The sequence below is a fragment of the Stenella coeruleoalba genome (assembly GCF_951394435.1).
Source record: "Stenella coeruleoalba genome assembly, chromosome: 9".
Lineage (NCBI taxonomy): Eukaryota > Metazoa > Chordata > Mammalia > Artiodactyla > Delphinidae > Stenella > Stenella coeruleoalba.
Window position 1 is genome coordinate 41,269,097 of NC_137155.1, and position 17,685 is coordinate 41,286,781.

Sequence of the window (17,685 nt, forward strand, 5' to 3'; positions counted from 1 at the left end):
TTCAGGACAAAAATTTTAAGAACCTGGATTCTTGCATCTTCCCCTACTTAGAAAAGCACTAAAATCATTAACTAAGCTGTCTGTTCCTTACGGCCAATAGCAAATTTCTACTAAGATGTGTGCCTGATTGCACGTACCCCCTTCACCAAAATCACATATATACTGACCTCCCCCCTTACCTCTTCAGAACAGTTCTCAGAGCTATTTGAGAGACTTCTCCAGGGTTATAATCCTCAATTTGGCTCAAATAAAATTTTTCATTTTTTTCTTAGATTTGCTATTAATTTTTTTCATTGATATCCATTATCCTACTTAGTTACCAAAGCTTTTTTTCTAGTGAGGAGAACTTTTAAGATTTATTCTTTTAGCAAATTTCAAAAATACAATACAGTATTATTAATAATCGCCATGCTATAAGTTACATGCCCAAGACTCATTTATCTTGTAGCTGGAAGTTTGTACCTTTTGACCCCCTTCACCCATTTTGCCCATCTCCCACCTCCTGCCTCTGGCAACCACTAATTTGTTCTCTTTAACTATGAGTTCAGTTTTTCATTTTGTTTTGTTTTGTTCTAGATTCCATATATGTGTTATCATATGGTATTTGTCTCTCTCTGACTTATTTCACTTCGCCTGGTGCCCTCAAGTTCCATCCATGTTGTCACAAATGGTAAGATTCACTTTTTTATAGCTGAATAATATTTCATTATATATATATATATACACATATATATACTTCATTATATGTAATATATATATTACAACTTCTTTAGCCATTCATCTATTAGGGATACTTACATTGTTTCCATGTCTTGGCTATTGTGAATAATGCTGCAATGAACATGAGAGTGTAGATACCTTTTCCATATCTTGTTTTAATTTTCTTTGGATATATACCCAGAAGTGGGATTACTGGATTATGTGGCAGTTCTATTTTTAATTTCTCCATACTGTTTTCCATAGTGGCTGCACCAATGTACATGACCACCAACAGTGCACAAGCATTCCCTTTTTTCCACATCCTCACCAATACTTGTTCTTTCTTATCTTTTTTTTTAATTTTTAAAAATTTTTATTATTTTTTAAATATTTATTATTTATTTTTACTTTGGCTGTGCTGGGTCTTAGCTGCAGCATGCGTGATCTTTGTTGCAGCATGCAGACTTCTTAGTTGCAGCATGTTGACTTCTTAGTTGCTGCGTGCAAACTCTTAGCTGCGGCATGTATGCAGGATCTAGTTTGCTGACAGGGATTGAACCCAGGCTCCCTTTGGGAGCACAGATCTTACCCACTGGATGACCAGGGAATTCTAATAGGTGTAAAGTGATGTCTCATTATTTTGATTTTCATTTCCCTGATGATTAGTGATGTTGGACATCTTTTATGTACCTGTTGGCCATCTTTATGTCTTTGGGAAAATGTCTATTCAGATCCTCTGCTTATTCGTAAATTGAATCCTTTTTTTCTTTTTTTTTTTTTCTGCTATTAACTTGTATGCGTTCTTTATATATTTTGGATATTAGCCCCTTATCAGCTATATGATTTATGATAACTTCTTACATTCAGTAGGTGGCCTTTTCATTTTGTTGGTGGTTTCCTTTACTGTGCAGAAGCTCTTTAGTTTGATGTACTCCCACTTATTTATTTTTACTTTTGTTGCCTTTGCCATTGGTGGCAAATGTAAAAAAAAAAAAAAAAAAGAATTATTGCCAAGACTGATGTCAGATAGTTTACTGCCTGTTTTACTCTAGGAGTTTTATGATTCTAGGTCTTACGTTCAAGCTTTTAAACAGTCTGCTCTCTGTGCAGTCCTGGGAGTGGCAGCATGCCAAGAACTATCCTCTGATTATTATAGTCCCGCAGGACCCAGAAATGCAAGCTCAAGCAAGGGTATCAAGGGACATCCCTTGGGCAGCAGGCATCCAAAGTAAAAACCAAGACACCAGGCACATGTAGAAGTATTTCCCTCCAGGAAATACCGGCACTCTAGAGTGTGGCAGAGGAAGAGAGTAAAGATAGCACCCATCCTCTGTGGTCTCTGGAATGGATCACAGTTGGCCCTTAAATGTGTGTTTAGTTAGAAGCCTGCCCCTCAAGCTGCAGCTATGATGATAAGCTAATAGACTTCTTTCACAGAAAGACTGAGCTCCTGGGTCTACTGCCTCTTGCTGTGCCCTGAAGATGTTAGCCATTTAAGAACTTTTTCTCCACTGGTTATAGTCCTGTGGGACCCACAAGCATAAGCCCCATAGTTTTGTTGTGGTGTGTGTAATTAGGACCGTGCAGTGTATTTTAGAAATTCTCACTTAAAACACAAATGTGTTAAGCCATTGACACCTACCAATATTTTCTGTCTTATTACGAATGTTTATTAAGTATGTACTATATGCCAGGGGCTATAGATACAGTAGATACAGCAGGGAACAAAGCCCATGAAGCAATGGACTCATTCTAAAGGGGAAAGAGTCAACAAATATACTTCAAAGAAAATACAAATGTCAAAGAAAAATAAGGCAAGGAAATAGAAAGAGTGATGGGATGTTGTTTGCTACTGGGGGACCAGAGAATTGCTCTCTGAGGAAGTGATATTTGAACAGAAAATTGAACAAAGGAGAATGAAACTGAGGAAGAAAACCAGTTAGGAGGCTGCAGCCATAGCTCTGGTAGAAATATCCAGGACCGCTGCTGGTGCATTGGCAGATATAGTGTTGTAAGATGCAGAGAGAAGCAGAGTTCAAGAGAGATTTACAGTTTAGGAGAAAAAATATTTAAAAGTATAATTCTACTAGTAGAATTATTTAATTTTTTAATTATTTAATTTTCTCATTAAACAGCTACTGTAAATTTCAGAAGGGACAAAGATGGGAAGACTTTTACATGCAAATCATACAATTTAAAACTAAAGAACCATCTTCAACATAGTAGAAAAATCAAATCCCTAAGACTTCTGAAAGAGAAAACTGTCAATTTTCCGCTATCATCAACAAAAGGATAAACTCAGTAACATCATGATTAAAACACTTAATAAGGAAGAACTGTATAAAAGACGGAGATAATTACACCCATGTAAACTACTACCATTGATGGTTATATTAATTGTTCTAGACAAAGAATATAGCATGTAGTTACCTTACAATCTGTGATACAAACTGTATAAAACAAAAGATAGGGTAATTTGCTTTATGGTGCTAACCACAACAAATGATAGCTGGGTTCTCAGAGTTTACTAGCAATAGTTACACATTTTACTCAGAATGTTGCTTTACATTTATCAGGCTTGCATATAATTTCCCTGAAATGTTAAAATCTCGTGCGTCAAAAATAAACATACCATTTTCTTTATTTTGTGCCTAATGTAGTTAACAACAGATAGCCTGTGTACGCCCACATATAAATAGCTTGGAAATCTCCAAGGAATAATAAAAATGTAATGAAAATACTTAATAAATTTAGTTCATTATCTTACCAGGGTAAATGGATACACGAAACCCAATTAGTGCCCAAACAGTAATCAGGGATTTGTTATTGTTTGTTTCATTCTCTAATTCTAGACTCTCTATATAAATTTGAGATATAGAAGAGGCAGCTAGCAACAAGACTAAGCTTTGAAAAATCATAATGCAAATACTTCAAAGAAAGTATGTCTTCTCTGGAACACTGCACAGTGCTTATATATACGTGATTGGTTTAAGCTGCTGATCTCTTAATTTCAAACGCATTTTTAAAACCCTCCACTTGTACCCCTCTCCCCTTATGATTACTGTTTTTGATATCTTATTTTACATCTAATCATTTTGTGTATCCCTTAACTGCTTATTGTGGATATAGATAATTTTACTACTTTTGTCTTTTAACCTCCCTACTAGCTTTGTGTGTAGATGATCTCTTACCTTTACTATATGCTTGCCTTTTCTGGTGAGCTTTTTCATTTCATAATTTTCTTATTTCTAGCTGTGACCTTTTCTTTTTTCTCCTAGAGAAGTTCCTTTAGCATTTGTTGTAAAGCTGGTTTGGTGGTGCTGACCTCTTTTAGCTTTTGCTTGTCTGTAAATCTTTTGATTTCTTCATCAGATCTGAAGGAGAGCCTTGCTGGGTAGAGTATTCTTGGTTGTAGGATTTTCCCTTTCATCACTTTGAATACACTGTGCCACACCTTCTGGTCTGCAGAGTTTCTGCTGAAAAATCAGCTGATAGCGTTATGGGAGTTCCCTTGTACGTTATTTGTTGCTTTTCCTTTGCTGATTTTAATACTCTCTATCTTTAATTTTTGTTGTTTTAATTACAGTCCATCATGCTTACAATCTTTACTCTGAACTCTTTCTTGGGTAGATTGCCTACCTCCACTTGGTTCTTCTGGGGTTTTATCTTGTTCCTTTGTCTGGAACATGTTCCTCTGCAGCCTCATTTTTGTCTAAGTTACTACTGGTATTTTTATATATCTAGTAGGTCAGTTACCTTTCTAGCCTTGGAGAAGTGGCCTTTGTAGAAGTCCTGTGCGTCCCTGCAGGTCACTCCCCTCTCATCACCCAAGCTGTATGCTCTAGGGATTCCCCGTAAGAGGGCTGTGTGGGTCCTTCTATCGAGGCAGGCTGACAATGTGGGTGGTCTGATAGGCTTGGCTGGCCCCAGCGCAGTTGTTGCCAAGCCCTGCCTTGTGCAAATGCGGCTGTTGCTGGTTAGAGGGGCCTGGTCACGAGGCAGCTGGCTGCGCAACCCTAAGAGGCCCCGGGACTCATGCTGGCTCACCAGTGAGTGAGGTCAGGATCCAGAAGACTCCAGGGCTGCTGCCCCCTCCACTGGTGGGGGAAGCCATGTCTTAGGGTTAGTGCGGGACTACTGGCAGGAAGAGCCGGGTCCTAGAGTCTGGCTACAGGGCCCAGGAATCCCAGAGCCAGTGTCAGATCACTGGAGGGGTGGGGGTGGGGGGGGAGGGCACGGGGGGGGAGGGGCGCTTCTCCTTACACAGCTGGGTATGGGGTCCGAGATGTCCTGAAGCTTGCGTTGGCCTGCTGGTGGAAAGGAACGGGGCCAAGCCGGTCCCAGGGTAGGGTCTGGCCTGATGTAAGCTGTAGGATGGCGGTTTTCTCGCATCTGGTATCTGGCTCCCTGGTGGTTAAGACTGGTCTGGAGGCTCGTGCAGACTTTCTGGAGAGTAGCGGCGTCTCCACACAGCTGTGGGCTCAGGAAGACTTGAGGCAGCCTGTCTGCTTACGAGTGAGGCTCTGTCCGCACCCAGTGAATTGTTTGGCCTGGGGCGTCCCGGCGCATGCGCCTACAGGCTGTTGGGCGGGGCCAGGTTTTGGCGCTAATAAGCGAGAGGGAGGGTTCCACCTGGCGTTGCTACCAGAAGCTTCTGCGTAGAAAGAGCTTCCAGCCGCGGCTGCGGCCGGTGCCTGGTCCCCAGGGAGCTCCGCCACTTCGGGGAACTCTCCAAGACTAGCAGGTAGGTCTGGCCCAGGCGCCTATCAAATTACTGCTTTTGCCATGGGTCTCGGTGCATGTGAGGTGTTGCGTGTGCCTTTTAGGGTGAAGTCTGTTTCCCTCAGCCGTTTGGTACTCCCGAAATTAAGCCGCGCCGGCCTTCAAAGCCAAATGCTCTGGGGGCTCGTCTTCCTTGTGCAGGACCCCTGGGCTGGGGAGCCCAATGCAGGGCTCAGAACCTCACCCCTATGAGGGAACCTCTGTACTATAATTATTCTCCAGCTTGTGGGTCACCCACCTGAGGGTGGAGGACTTGATTATATCACTAGTTTGCCCCTCCTGGCCGTCTCTTTGTGATGCCTCCTTTACGTCTTTAGTGGTAGGTCTTTTCTGGTAGATTTTGTTTTTTTCATAGACGGTTGTTCTGCAGATAGTTGTGCTTTGGGTGTTCACAGTGCTTAGCTGGCGTGTGGTCAGACAACAAAAAGAAATTCAATGTTACCATTTAAGGCAGATAAAGAGGAATTTGGACGGAAAAAAGAGAGAATACTAAAAGGCTGCCGACAATTCACAACAGCACTTTAACACTGAAGCAGCCTGGCGGCGTTGTTCTTTTCTAAGGACTGTTTGTTGCCAGACCACTGAAATAAAAAACGAGCACTACTGGTATTATTAAAAGATGAATGAATGAAAAAAGTAGAAAATCTCATTAAACCCTGTCAACAGCTACAATTCATTATGAGCATCCCCATATAGCAGCCAATAATCCAATAATAACATTATGTTTTAAATAGTATGCCTAAATGGACCTCATTACAAATAGTTGCAGCATGACACTCCATAAATGTCACACAATGAACTTGTTTTAGTTCAAACCTCTTCATTTGAGTAATATTTCATAAAAGTTGACTATTAAGGAAAATAAACCAATGCCTTAAGAAACTGACAACATAAAATACGTGAAATGTTCATCTTTTCTTTTTTTAAATCTGTAGACTGCCCTCCTTTAGCTTCTGTCAATGTTGATAAACTAAGCTTTGCTTCGTTGTTCTGATTCATCTGGGTTTACCTTGCCATCCCTCACAGATTTTTCTCATAGCCTTGTTTTCTTGGCCTCTTCTCCTAAGCACCCCCAACACATTTACATGCCAGTTCTTCAGTTTGGTGTTTTGCTTGTTAGACCTGTTACATCAAATAAGCTTAGACTCTTTGGCCCCTTCTAATATTCCCCCACCATTCACTGCCCAAAATATTTTTTCCATTTTTTTTCTTCTTAATTTCTCAGAAGACACCTCACAGGAAAATTTTAACTAAGTAAAAAAGTGAGAAGAATATGGAAAGTTCAGATGTTAGCTCCATGTATGAGGAAATAAAAATTTGAGAAAGATACATTTAGAAAGAAAATTTTAGGACAATATGAGCAGTACTATCAGGGGGAAAAGTTCCCATATTAAAATGAGGGAGAAATTTGGGATGAACAATATACTGTGATTCTGCTCTGTGGTAAAAACAAAATGAATTAAATCAATAGAATTAAACAAATGTGACTCAGAAAGCATAGTGTCTTCATAGATAAATGAATAAAGAAAAAGTGGTATATATTTATATATACACATACAATGGAATATTCTGCCTTTTAAAAAAGAAAAGGTGGAGATACACACACACACACACACACACACACACACACACACACACAGGAATGTTATTGTGCTTTTAAAAGAAGGAAATTCTGCAATGTGCAACAACATAGATGAACATTGAGGACATTATGCTAAGTGAGATAAGTTAGTCACAGAAAGACAAATGCTGCATGATTCCACCTATATGAGGTGTCTATTGCTTTTCTTACCTGTGGGAAGGTAGATGATGATGATTCTCTAAATGCCCTCTCAAAAGATTATGTTTGCTTGCTGTTTTATTTTTTGTGTTGTTATGTATGCCTGCAGGCTGAACCATTTTATGGCTTCCTTTTCATTCCAGTAGAACATTTGAACTTTTATTTATTTGTTTTATATTCCCAGGAAAGCGAGAAACAATGCTGCTTCTTTGTTTTGATTAGAAAAGCACAAAAAGTCAAGGTAGGATACAGAGTTCAGTGAGAATGAAATCTCCAAGCAGTTTCCACACAAGCCAGGACATTTTGTCAGATAAGGTCTAAACCAGAGAGTTTTCCTCTTCTTTCTATCAATTGTATTATCAGAAAGTCAGAGATATAGCCAAAAAAATCACAAAAATCTGAGGTTGAAGGGGGAGGACACGAATGGAAGGCTACTCAGAAGCATCCACTTCCTCACTGAAGAACATATTATTAGTAGATTTTACTGGTAGAATTGTCACTTTAAAGTTAATAGGAGAGAAAGAGAAATGTTAACTGTGATGAAAGGGTGTAGTGCAACATGTCAGTGGATTCTTGGGCCCTTGTTCAAGAGATGTGAGCTTCCTCAATTGAGAACATGATTTCCTGCTCTCCTTTTCTTTCTTTCTTATAAAAAATAACTGTTATTTATTGATTATGTTAACAGAAGGAAAGTGACATGAACTAGGGATTAGATAAGTAAACTTAAATATCATCAAAGAGTCTGTAGGGAGATGGGAGACCACCTGAAACACTTAGGAATTGGAAGTAAGAGGTCTTAGGAGAGGCAGAGAGAATGCAGATATAAAAGAATCAGATCAGTCGTTTAACCTCATGTAGTCATTCTAAAGATCAATTATATGTTTGAAAATGTAAGTTTCAATTCAGTAAGTATATTTTTAGTGCCTGCTCAGGCCATGTATATAACACTGAAGAAATGTAGCACCTTTTAATTGCAATCAAAGAGCTTACAGCAACATTTTCCACAGCTGTGATGAGTGTTGTTCACAACTTACATGATAAATATCACCTATGGGTGCTGGAGAGGGCAAATGAGCCACTAGTGTTAACAGCTTTAATTGGTAAAAGATTTCTGGAGAACAGACTGTCAATATAAATCAAAAGCTTAAAATTTTGTGTATTTGATGGTCAATATCACTAATCATTAGGGAAATGCAAAATGCACATTAACACGATGAGATACCACCTCACATCCATTAGGATGACTATGGTCTTAATTTCCTAGGGCTGCCATAACAAAACTTCACAGATCCAGTGCTTAAACAACAGAAATTTATTTTCTCACAGTACTGGAGGCTAGAAATCCAAGTCATGGTGTTGGCAGGTTTGATTTCTTCTTAGGCCTTTCTCCTTCACTTGCAAACGGCCACTTTCTCACTGTATCCTCACATGGCCTTCCCTCTGTTCATGCATGGAGAGAGAGAGATCCCTGATACTTCTTCCTCTTCTTAAGGATACCAGTCCTACTGAATGAGGAACCCATCTTTATGACCTCATTTAACCTTCATTATATCCTTAAAGCCCCTGTCTTCAAATATAGTCACACTGGTGGTTAGGGCTTCAATATGTGAATTTATTGGAGGAGGGGAGGAATATAATTTAATCCATAACAACCTCATTGTTTGCAATAGGCAAAAAGTAGAAATAATCCAAATACCCACGAATAGGGAATTAAATAAACACATGACTGTACATTCATATAATGGAATGCTATGCAGTCATTAAATGATTTACGTGTATATTTATTAACATGGAAAGATGCCGTGATATAGTTAGATGAAAAAAGACATGTTTCAAAGCATCATGTATAGTATGATCTCATTTTGTAAGTATAGAAAAATGCATAAACAAATACATTTTTGTATTTCTCTTTTTCTCCCCCCGTTTCCCCTTTCTCTCTCCCTCTCTCTCTCTCTTTCTCTCTCACTCTGTCTCTCATATATATATATATAATCATCTGGAAAGATATACATCATAGAGTGTAGGAATAATTGTATTCGATGGTGGTTTATGGTTAATTTTTTCCTTCTATTTCAAAATAATTTTATTGCCCGAATATTTGAATATGTGCATATTTTATTCATATCTTCCCAAATATAAAGTTATTTTCATTTAAAAAATTATTACAATTGAAATTGTAATTAACAAAGAAATGAGAATCTTCAAGCCTTAAAAGGTAACCTGAAATAAATAGGCTAAGGAATCTATTGCTTATTTTATAATATCCTCCTTAGTTAGTACCAAAGCCCAGAGGCTATGATTTTTAATTATTTATTTTTATTTATTTTGGCTGCACCGGATCTTAGTTCCAACGTGCAAACTCTTTAAGTTGCGACATGTATATGGGATCTAGTTCCCTGACCAGGGATCAAACCCAGGCCCCCTGCTTTGGGAGCACGGAGTCTTACCTGCTGGACCACCAGAGAAGTCCCCAGAGGATGTGAATTTTACTCAAGGTCTGCCACTGAGTTTTCAACACATACATATCCGTTTCTTGAATTTTTTCATCCGGGCACTATTCTTCAGAAAGCCTTATCCTTAGTGCTGGAAAATGGTTACTCTTCTGCCTGGTAATAGGTGAATGGCACAACCCTGACCGTGTAATAATCTGGCGTTCAGTGGGATTTCTTCAGCTCCTTGAATGAGGGGCAGGCTGTAGAACAGCTCTTTACCAATTCATTCCCTTTTTCCAGTCTAAGTACTGCTAGAACAGATTCTCTCCTATGGTATAAACCCAACTGACATTTAATTCACCTACTGGCAGCCACCCAACCCTATCTGGACAAGCAGGTGTCACTCAACAGAGGACTTCAATATTTTATTCTATGGCGTTTATCAGCTTTTTTTTTTTTTTTTTTTTTTTTTGCGGTACACGGGCCTCTCACTGTTGTGGCCTCTCCCGTTGTGGAACACAGGCTCTGGACGCGCAGGTTCAGCGGCCATGGCTCACGGGCCCAGCCGCTCCGTGGCACGTGGGATCCTCCCGGACCGGGGCACGAACCCGTGTCCCTGCATCAGCAGGCAGACTCTCAACCATTCCGCCACCAGGGAAGCCCATATCAGCTATTTTTAAGACGTTGAAATGATCTTGGCAATACCATTTGAAGTAATCCCTCACTCCTCTTACCACCATTGAAACAGAGCTCCTGCTCTGCTTTTAGCTTTATTTCAGCCCTGGTACCTATGAGGCCTATGGACGTAATCAATCAAATCAACTTTATGAAGTTCTTTTGTGAAAACACTGCAAGGCATTGGACAAAAATCAACACAGAAATAACTGGAGAAACAACCGTTTAAGCTCAATTAAATTAAGGAGTTTACAGTTTCACCTCAAAGCATAAGTATAGTTAGAGAAATGGTTTTGGAGGAACACACCCAGTCTACTGAATTGTTTTCAAGCCACCTGTTCTCAGAATCTAGCTTCAATGTGGCAGAAATGACAACAGCAGTAACTAGTTTAGCAGAAGGGGAAATATTCTCTTAAAAAAGAGGAGAATTTCTGCCTTAACTTTCACATTTTAGAAGAAATGAAGAATTGATTTAAAGATTGTTTATTTTGTTGAGTAGAAGCCATTCGTTTCTTTTTGGATATACAAAAGTAGACCAGAAGCTTAATCTAGATGAAGACCAAATTGTTTTTTATAATAAAGAAATCAGATGTACTCCCAGGCATCTGGGGAGACAGGAAAAGGGTCTTAGTCAAAAAGACTGGTAATATGGCAGCAAAAGAACCTACAGACAAAGATGACAGCAAGAAATCCCTAATCCCCGTGAGACCTGGGAATTTTTTTAAGAGCAATGTCATGTATTCAGATTCTGCTCTGTTGCTGGGTTCCCCTTATGTTACTCACATCATCAGTAAACAGCTGTTGGACACAGCAGTCTTACATTAAGGATGCTCTGAGGAGTAAGGGAAGGAGTGCCCAGTGTGTGAAGCTTTCTGGAGATGACAGCAAGGAAAGCAATTGTTAGGAGACAGCAGAGAAGCAAGCTTGGTATGCGCCAACTCAGGAGTTCACGTAGCTCCTGTCCTGTTTTCCCAAAACCTACCAGAGAAAGATTTGAGGAGGAAGGAGGTGGGTTCAATCCAGCCCTTACATGAACAGGGGTATGCAGGTGTCAGTAATGTGGGTACTAACACTCTTTATGGAAAACTACATTGTGCCACGTAGTTGACATCATCACTTCAAGATAAGTATTTATTATGCGTCCCTACCCCAAGATAAGAAAACTGAACCATGAAGACTGAACTAAGTAATTAGTTCAAGGTCACATAGGAGTCACTGACAGAACCAGGATGGGAGCCCAGATGGAACTGCCTCTCATCTCTGCATCTGTTCACCATGCTCTGTACCTCTGTAGAAACACCTTTCTGAAAGTTCAAGGACTCTGTAACGCTTGACTGGTAGGTATGCCATTCGGAGGCTTCTAATGGCAGAACCACCACATTCAGAGCAGAAAGTCAGCATTTGACTTTGCCAGAGCAACCGAAACTGACCCATGTGCTTCCTTAGCATCTAGTGACAATTCAGTAAACTACATGAGTGTAGGGCCATGTCTCTTGTCTATCCATGACTCCCTGTCACAAAAGCCGTGCGCCAGATGATTTGTTGAATAAAAGACTAGTGCGTAAAGGAAAAGTTTGATCTGATGATTTTTAAATGAATATCCATGCCTAATCTTCTTTTCTCAATCAGCTCTAGAAGAGGAATTTCACATTGAATACAACTGATAAAGTTCACTTTAAAAGAGGCTTTTCTTGGGCTTCCCTGGTGGCGCAGTGGTTGAGAGTCTGCCTGCCGATGCAGGGGTCACAGGTTCGTGCCCCGGTCCGGGAAGATCCCACATGCCGTGGAGCGGCTGGGCCCGTGAGCCATGGCCACTGAGCCTGCGTGTCCGGAGCCTGTGCTCCACAACGGGAGAGGCCACAACAGTGAGAGGCCCGCGTACCGCAAAAAAAAAAAAAAAAAAGAGGCTTTTCTTAACTTGAAAAATTAATGCAAGTAATTCATGTCCCTAAAGAAAAATTAGAAATTGCAGATAAGCAAAGTGAAAAAAATGAAACTACCCATAATCCCAGTGCCCAGAGATCAGTTGTATTAATTCTCAGACATGGAGTACTCTTCTCTGTGAATAATGCTCAGAAAACTGGGGCTCCCTTTTCCAAAAAACCACTGGGTATGCACATGTATTTGAACCAGCACGGGTGTCCTAGTCATGGCAGCTGTGTGACTTGATACTTTGCACTGAAGGGGTTGGTTTCAGCATTGCCACAGCAGAGCAGCAGTAACAATAGCAGCTGAAAAATCTCTGTAAAGCTCTTTTGGACTGACTGAATCTGTGTGTTTCTTGCATAATTCAGAAGAAAGAGGGACTCCCACCTTCTCACCATAGATTTTCTGCACTTGCTGCCAATCTGGCATAGAAATGATCAAATTAGACTGTATTTGAAAAATAAAAGTTCTGTTTTTACCTGTACTTCAGGCCAGACCCATTATATAAATTATGCGACAGTGACCATTCTGATATATAAATATTTAACCTAGCAGGTTTAATTTATATATTGATATGTCCCAAGTGTATAGAAGAGTGCCTGCTTCATAGGAAATGATTGAGTTAACTCATTTGGAAAAGTTTTTGCAATGGGAATTGCTGCCCCCGAAGGCCTATCATTAATGCTTTAGCTTCATATTGTCAGAATACCTATGATGAGACATGCAAACAATACTAAGGTCCTTACAGGTGAATGGCTCCAGCTTACCTCCCTAATCCTCTATTTTATTTTCTCTTTTCTCTTGCGTTGTATCCCTAATGCTCCACATTCACCACCAACAGATAAACAACAATAAAGATATTTATGAGATCTCCCAGCTAACTTCTTTTTTCCCAAGGACATCTATAGCTATTTCATTGTATTGATAATAGTTACCATTTATTGCAACACTGTGTCAAATGCATTACATTCATTGTCTCATTATCTGATTCTGCAAATTGTTGCTATTAAGCCTACCTTATAAACCAAGAACTGAGGCTCAGAGAAGGGAAATGACTTGCTTAAGTTCACATAGCTACTAAGTAGCAGAGCCTGGATTTAAGTGCTGGTGTATGTTATTTTAAAGTCCATCCTCTTAATCACTACTTGTCACAGTTGACAAGGGACTTGGAAAACATGGATGTCCTCAGATGAAGGAACTGAGAATGCAAACTTTTACTATGCTCTGATTTTTAGCAGATACTAAATTGTGTCCCTTGATAACAATGACTCCCTAAGAGGCAGAACTTTAAGCCGTAAATATGAAGGGAAAAAGTCCCAGGGAAGATCTGCTGACCAAGCCAATTCCTTCTATCAAAGATGTGCAGGTGAAGATGCTCTAAGAACAGCAAGGGCCAAAACACTTTCTGAATTTTCTGAGTATAACATGGTGACTTTGGGAAAAATATGATTTTTCCTACCAAAATACCAAACTGCTAAAATGATTATAAATTCCAGCTTGACCCTTTGAGTGTCTGTCTCCCAACCAGAGTGGGTAACTACACTTGTGAAACAAGAGGTTTCAAATACAAAGAAAATCAAGACTGGCTACACTACAACCCTCTTTGTGGAAAGAATATTTTATTTGATCATATCAGTGGTAATAATATTCTGATGGATTACAAATACTATTCAATTTCAGTGATAGCTTTATCCACTGAGTAAAATGAATCTACATTTTAGATTATGAACCAAATACATTTTCTATAAAGTAAAATAAATTAATTAGTTAAGGCACAAATACTGAAAGTACAGTATAAATGCCATACAATGCGGTTTTATATAAACCTCTAGCTCCTGATGAGGAGCTAGGAAGTCTTTTTCTTCCTATGCTCTTCAAGTTATGTTGATCTCTTCTGGGAGACTTGGTTTTCTTGGGCCAGATCAGCTGCAGTTTGAACTTTTTTGTTTGAGAATCTGCGTAGTTCGTCTCTGCTTATGAACTTGTTCTGTTTGCTTTAAGGATTTTTCTTGCTCCCTTCATGTTCTACATGTATGCCGCTGATTCTGTATTCCTCTAAATAGAAAAAATATTGTATATCTACAATATTATACATTAGTTCCATTTTTTAACTTGAGCCCTCAGTGCTATAATTTTCTATAAATTCTTCCTAATTTAAGTAACGACTTAGGTAGGTAATTACTTAACAATGTGGAGAATAGGAATTTAGATCTTTTTGGTTGATTATTCCTTTTATCAATATTAACTATCTTTTTTCTGTTTAGCACTTTCCATCTTGAATTTATTTAGTCTGTTGTTTCAATTATTGCACTTTCTTTTTGTGACCAGTTGCTTGTAATTCTTTGAATATCCCTTTATTCTGAAACTTCCTGGCATGGTTTTTAAAATCTGGGAATCTGTCTTTTGAAAGACAGGCACAGCACACTAGCATTTATTTTGATTACCTATATGTTTAGATTTATTCCTCCCTTCTCATTTTGTGCATCCAATTCCCAAGATTTCTAGTCTTTTGAAAAATGTTATCGATCTTTTGCTAGAATGATCTAGTTTTTTAAATCTACCTGTCTTTTGGGAGGTTAATTTAGTTTTCTTTGTATTGTTTTTCTTGTACTTGTTTGAAAGTTATACATTCTGTTTTTAATTCTCCTTGTGATTATCCACACATTTTAGCACACATTCTGAAACATAATTTTTAAAATGTCTCAATCAGTATTAAAATTTCTACCCAACAAGATAATAGCAAAAACTCTTTTCCACTGTCTTGCTACCCTTGTACCCCTATTTTATATTTTGATATAGATTGAAATTTTTGACTCAAATTATATTTTAAATTATTTACACATTTAAACATACTTTAAACACTAATTTCTTTCTTTTTTTTTTTTTTTTTTTTGGTGGTACGCGGGCCTCTCACTGTTGTGGCCTCTCCCGTTGCAGAGCACAGGCTCCGGACGCGCAGGCTCAGCGGCCATGGCTCACGGGCCCAGCCGCTTCGCGGCATGTAAACACTAATTTCTTTTATCACCATACTTCTTGCAATTCTTTTTTCATCTTGGATTCAAATTTTTCTTGCTCTGGAATATGAATAATTATTTCAGAGTGTGTTTACTAATTATAAACTCTTTTGAGCCTTTGAGTGTCACTGTAATCTGGTTCACTCAACTCTGATTCAACCCCTCTTCTAGCTTGCCTTCCTATTCTTCAGAGTCTTTCTTATGGAAACTATGGTTCCAATCCCCCTAGAAGCTAGGTATCTCTATGGGACCTCAGCTCTGCCAAGCAGATGCACCCATATGAGGCTCAGAGATGGCAATGTGCACCTGCAAGTGAAGGCCATGTGCAGAGAGAGCTGGTCTTTGGGGAAGCACAATATTAACGGCATCAGATTCCTCTGGGGGCTGTAGCTGAGTTCCTCATATCCAGATCTGAGCATCATGGGCACTGAGCAGAAAATGGCCACAGTCATGGGCTTTTGCTGGCTCCATCTGGTGGCGTGGGTGAGTCCTTCTGCCTCTGGCTGCATTGTTTAATAAGTCCTTTTCTGCTTAAACTTGATAGAGACAATTCCGTGATCTGCCCCTAAGAATCCTAAGTGAATCAACTTTTGTGTTGGAAAATGTATTTATTTTGCTCCGATCTTTGAATAATAGATTCACTGGGTATGGAATTCTAGGCTCAAATATATTTTCCTTCAGATTTTTTATATTATTCTGGTTTCTTCTTGCAACTAATATCTCTGCTTCTCCTTCCCTGGTTAATCTGTTTCTTCTCTCTGGAAGTTTTAACAGTTTTTTCCTAAGTTTATCCTAAATGCATCTTCCGTTTATCTAGATATGAGTTGATATTGTTGTTTTTCCCTACTTAGTCCTCAATGGGCCCATTTAGTCTGACATTTAATGCAGAGAAATTCTTCTCTTTTACTCTTTGCATGTTGCCTTCCATCCATTCTTTTGGTCTCTTCTTCACTCTCCCAGGTGACTGATTTCAGAACTTCTTGACTTTTCCTACATATTTTTAAAATTACTTTTATACTCGTTATGCCTTTATTTAGTAGCTGCGTATTATGTCCTATCTCTGTGCTTCCCAAACTTTCATATGTGTACAAATCACCTGGCGATCTTAGTAAAAATGAAGATTCTGATTCAGTATTGGGGTGGCACCTGAGATTCCGTATTGCTAACGAGTTTCCAGAAGATGCCAGTAATGCTGGTCTACAGCCGGTACCATGTATAGCACGGTCTTAGGAAACATGTCTGGCATTGCAGGTACTGACATGTGTACCGAAAGCACACGGACTCCACGGTCAGCCAGCATGGGAATCCCCCTCCTACACTCACTAGCCATATGACCTTGGGAAAAGTCACCTAGTCTCTTTGAGAATTCGCTTTCCCCTCTACAAAATAAAGACACTTGTCCCCGTGTTTCAGATCTCCTGCAGTGATTGTGATTTTTAGCCTGTACACACCACAGGGGGCAAGAAATGGGAAAAGGACAACCTCGGGCTTCTGCTGTCAGGGATAGGCTTTAATGATGCCAGACAGAAAGTGTCTGCCCGGCGGGGAGGGCTCTATGCTCAGCTTGACCTCAGCCATGAAGTTGCTCTTTGAGTTGAAGGGATTGGAACAAAACGATCACACCTGTTTCATCCCCATACCTGTTTCAACCCCCAGCCACAGAAGAGGGACATGCACGTTCAAGTTCAATGAAGATCAACCTGCAAGGTCAGCCGCACAGAGAGAAAGTAAATCATTCTGTGATTAATGTAGTATATTGAAAGAACAGACTTGTTAAAAATATAAAGGCAGTACTTAGAGTGGAAACTGTGAGAATTTATGAGCAAAAAGTGAGGATGAGAGACTAATGTTTGCGGGGGGGGGGGGGGGGGGCGGGGATCTTCTTGCCCTAAAGCCAGTTGACCGTAATGGTTTCTCTGAACAGAGGGAATGAAAAAGGAGGGAAGGAACAGCAGAGTAAATAAGGAAAGAAATCAACATTGAGTAGATGTTTCATGCCAGGCATTTTGCAAATCTTATTATGTAATGTGGGGTCCACCAAGGCTGAATTCAGCTCCCATTCCCACCAAGATACTGGCCTGTGAAAAGAACAGGGTGAACCACAAAGAGGATTGGTAGCCTCAAGCAGCAGAATGAGAGGAAGAATGGGCCCAGGCAAATGCTAAAGCATTTTGTTTGATATCAGAAATTTAGTTTTAGATACGTGTTTGGTTATAATCTTGTTGTTTACACATACAGGCAAATGTTTGGTTATAGTTTTGCGGTTAGAAGGCCAATTTAATCAGCAGGCTAATTGAAAGATTTAGTCTTAGTACTGACATTTTTAGAAACAGAAAAATGTTAAATAGCCTTTGTTAGATCAAATACAAAAAGAAAA

At 39.4% G+C, this 17,685-nt stretch overlaps 1 long non-coding RNA gene across 2 annotated transcripts in view; it reads left to right on the top strand.

The window, feature by feature from the left end:
• Positions 1 to 5,212: 5,212 nt before the first annotated feature.
• Positions 5,213 to 17,685, top strand: part of LOC307191212 — a 69,255-nt gene continuing 56,782 nt past the window's right edge. For both annotated transcript variants that reach the window (XR_013829641.1, XR_013829642.1), the window contains exon 1: positions 5,213 to 5,443. This is a non-coding gene — a long non-coding RNA (uncharacterized lncRNA). The remainder of the gene's footprint in view (positions 5,444 to 17,685) is intronic.